The sequence below is a fragment of the Thamnophis elegans genome, chromosome 7 (genome assembly GCF_009769535.1).
Source record: "Thamnophis elegans isolate rThaEle1 chromosome 7, rThaEle1.pri, whole genome shotgun sequence".
Taxonomy (NCBI): domain Eukaryota; kingdom Metazoa; phylum Chordata; class Lepidosauria; order Squamata; family Colubridae; genus Thamnophis; species Thamnophis elegans.
In genome coordinates this window covers 2,617,405-2,621,662 of record NC_045547.1, presented here as the reverse complement: position 1 = coordinate 2,621,662, position 4,258 = coordinate 2,617,405, and positions in this window count along the sequence as shown.

The following is a 4,258-nucleotide window of genomic DNA, read 5'->3' as shown; positions in this document are numbered from 1 at the left end:
CCATCTTTCTTCTCCCTTCTATTTCCCACTCCTCCTCTCCTTGGTGTATTTCCTCTACATGTCAATATGCTTAACATATCCTAGTTTTAAAGAAAAAATAGTAATAATAATAGTAATGAGAATATAAGGGAAAGAAACAGTATACATGTGGGGTCAAATTACATTAAAATCTAACACGTCTCATCAAACCTGATATATATCCTTCCCCCCCCCACCCTCCCCCCCAGCCCCCCACAACCTACCCCCCCCCGACTTCCCAGAACCCGTACACGGTATAGATTTTTAACAAACACAGTCTATAACATATTGGAAAAAAGAATAAGAAATTAATAACATCTTTACATTGAACGTAGCTCCTCCTTGCTAAACTAACTTCAAACAATTTAAATCATTCCTGATCTTACGGATAAGCTATCTGGAATTTCTTAGTCCCGTATTTATTTTGTATATAATCAATGGTGATGATTTGTTGACGTCGTGCATTTTGAACGTGTCCCAAACAAGCGAGGGAGAAGGTGGGGAATCAAGGAATCAATCCTGTCTGGGCAACTGGAAGTCCACGTCTCCAAAGCCCCATCAACACATCGTCCTCAGATCATCTCGAGAAGGTTCCCCCAACCTTAGCTGTGTGGACTTCAACTCCCAGAATCCCTTTGCTCTCAAGGTAGTCGGGGAATCCTGGGAGTTGAGGTCCACCTCTCTTCTAACAACCAACGTTGAGGAACATTGGTCTAGAAGGCATGGAAGTAGGGTGGGAAGCGAGACCTGGGAATGGGGTCAAAAAAGTCAAGATGGCAGCAGCAGCTCTGTTGTTGAAGCCCCGCCCCTCGGTGATTTGGGCGATGATCGTAGAGGGATCTTTATCCTGGCGTTTCAGCCACCTTTGTCTTGGGAGGGGGGTTGATGTGGGCTTCCAAGAATGGCCCCAGGTGGATGCCAGAGTCCAGGTACAATGTAACAGAACATCCAGGGCAGCCCAAATGCATCCTGGGAAATTAAAGTGATACTTCAGTCAAGTATATTAATTGCTATACATTACGACCTTCCTTCCTTCCTTCCTTCTTTCTCTCTCTCTTCTTTCTTCCTTCCTTTTTCTTCTTTCTTTTTCTCTTTCTTTTTCTCTTTTTCCTTTCTCTCATTCTTGTTTCTTTCTCTCTTTTTCCTTTCTTTTTCTTTTCCCTCTTTCTTTCTCTCTCTTTTTTCCTTTTTCTTTCTTTCTTTTCTCTTTTTCCTTTCTCTCATTCTTGTTTCTTTTTCTCTTTTTTCCTTTCTTTATTTCTTTTTTCCATTCTTCACTCTCTCTCTCTTTCCTTTCTCTTTCTTTTCTTTCTCTTTTTCTTTCTTTGTTTTTTATATTTCTTTCATTTTTCTTACTTTTCTCTCTCTCTTTCTTTTCCCTCTTTCTTTCTCTCTCTCTTTTCTTTCTTTCTTTTTCTCTCTTTTTCCTTTCTCTCATTCGTGTTACTATCTTTCTCTCTTTTTCTTCTTTCCTTCATTCTTTCTTTCTTTAATTATTTCTCTTTTTCCTTTTTCTTTTTCCTTTCTCTCATTCTTGTTTCTCTTTCTCCACTCTCTCTCTTTCTTTCTTTTCTTTATCATTTTCTTTCTTTGTTTTTTACATTTCTTTCATTTTTCTTTTTTCTCTCTCTTTCTTTTCCTTTTTTCTTTCTTTCTTTCTTTTCTTTCTCTCTCTCTCTCTTTCTTTTTCTCTCTTTTTCCTTTCTCTCATTCTTGTTACTATCTCTCTTTTTCCTCTTTCTTTCTTTCATTATTTCTCTCTTTTTCCTTTTTCTGTCTTCTTACTTTTTCTCTCTCTCTCTTTCCTTTCTCTCTCCTTCTCCTCTTTTCTTTCTAAGCCTTTCCCTCCGTCAGTGGATCAAACAGGCCAGGTCCCTCTTGAGTGAAGCCTGAACTCAGATGACCGGAGGGAGCCTGCTGTGCTCTTTTGTCAGCCACAACCACAGTGTGGAATGCCATTTCTGAATGTCAACTTCCTTGTGTTTGAATTCCACCGGCTTGGCCTCCCTTCTGTGGAAGATGGTCAAAGTTTCCTTCCAGCTCCCTCCTCCGTCAGCCTTTCCTCCGCTCTCCGTTTTCATTCCATCAGCTCTGCTGGAGGCTCCTGGGCTCAGCTGCCCTCAGCCGCTTCCAAAACAAGGTTTATTTCATCCAGGCTTCTTCCACGAGTCACCTTCTCTGCTCTCTTGCTTACATTCTTTGCAATTCTTGGTTTCTCTCTCTCCACGTATCAATTTCCCCCCAAACTCTTTCACAATCCTCTAATGCGGTCCCCCCCCTCTCTCTCTCTTTCTTTCTTTCTCTTCCTCCCTTCCCTCCCTCTCCTTTCTTTCTTCCTTCCTTCTTTCTCTCTTCTTTTTTTCTTCCTTTTTTCTTCCTTTCTCCCTTCCTTCCGTCCCTCTTCTTTCTTTCTTTCTTTTCCTTCCCTTCCTCTCTCATCTTCCTTCCTTCCTTCTTTCTCTCTTCTTTCTTCCTTTTTCTTCTTTCTTTCTCCCTTCCTTCCCCCTTCTTTCTTTCTTTCTTTCTTTCTTTCCCTTCCCTCCCTCTCTCATCTTCCTTCCTTCCTTCTCTCTCTTCTTTCTTTCTTCCTTTTTCTTCTTTCTTTCTCCCTTCCTTCCCTCTTCTTTCTTTCTTTCTTTCTTTCTTTTGGTTGGTCTGTCTGTCTATCTATTGGTCTTTCTTTCCCTCCCTCCCTCCCTTCTTTCCTTCCTTCCTTCCTTCCCTCTCTCCTCTTCCTTTCTTCCTTCTTTCCCTCTTTCTTCTTTCTTTCTCTTCCTTCCTTCCCTCTCTCTTCTTCCCTTTCTTCTTTCTTTCTCTTTCTTTCTCTTTCTTTCCTTCCTTCTTCCTTCCTTCCTTCCTTCCCTCTCTGTTCTTTCATTCATTCATTCGTTCATTCATTCATTCTTTATTTATTTATTTTTCTTTCCTTCATTCTTCCTCTCCCCTTCATCCTTTCCTTTCATTTCCCTTCTCCCTCCCTCCTCCTCCCTTCCTTCCTTCTTCCCCTTTCTCTTCTTCTTTCTTTTCGTCTCTTTCCCCCCCTTTTCTTTTCCTCCCTCCCAGGACCCCATAAAATGGTTGCAAAGCAGGATCACATGACCCTGGGACTCTGCAACCGTCATCAATATGAGCCAGTTGCCAAGTGCCTTAATTTTGATCACATGACCACGGGGATGCTGCAATGGACGTAATTGTGAAAAATGGTCGTAAATCGCTTTTTTCAGCGTCATTGTAACTTTGAAGTTCGGTTGCTAAGCGAACAATCATAAGTCAAAATGCCACCTTAATCGTTTTCACCACTAATTTATTTCCAACTCTGTGGAAGCAAATTCATTAGACGATCTAACTTTGTATCTTACTAATCTATGATTTGCTTCAAGTTCAACAACAAAATCTTCCTTAAACTCCGAACAGGAAAATCAAAGAATGAACTAGAAAACCAAGTCAAGAACCACGTAGCAAATTTCCAAATTGCATTTACACACATTCTGAAATCTTGTCCTTCCAGAATTCCAACGCATAAGGGTAACATTAATTAGTTGATTGCCTCTAATTAATTTTATGCTTGAATCGACTTATGTTTTGAAAAGTCGGCATAATGTGCCTTAAATTCTCATGCGTGCATTCACAACGGAAAGGGACAGAACAAGTTCCCGTATTACAATCCTCGCGTTTTCCAATCCCGTTTTTCCAGAATTCTGATGTATTCAAAGGAATACAATGAATGGGGGAAGAACAAGGAAGCCAAAAATGTTTCCTTCCTTCAAAGCATCCCAAGGACATCCAAATCTTAATCTGGTTTGTTTTAATGTTTTCGTGTTTTTATTACAGGAAATATGAGCGGCATAAAAATGTAATAAATAAATGTATTATTTATAAATAATAAAGACCTGCGGGAGTTCAAGGCCAGGAGGCTCAGTGGGCTGAGATGGTCAGCCAGTTCCAGGCCATGATGCCGTCCCACTGGAACGAGGCCCTCCGGCTCTTCGCCACCAGCGGCTCTTCCCTCCAGCCTTCGGCCAAAGCCCCAGGAGGCTGAAGCAGACCCCAAGTGGGAATTTCTGCCCCCCTCTGACCCTTACAAAAAGACCCCAAAGGGGGAGACTCTCTGCAGCAACACAAGCATTCATTGCACGCATCCATCTCAGGGGCCGTAGTTTGAGGATCCCTGATTTAGTGCAATATAAAAAATGCAAATAATTTTTCCGCGGACCACCAAAATTTTCTCATGCACCACCAG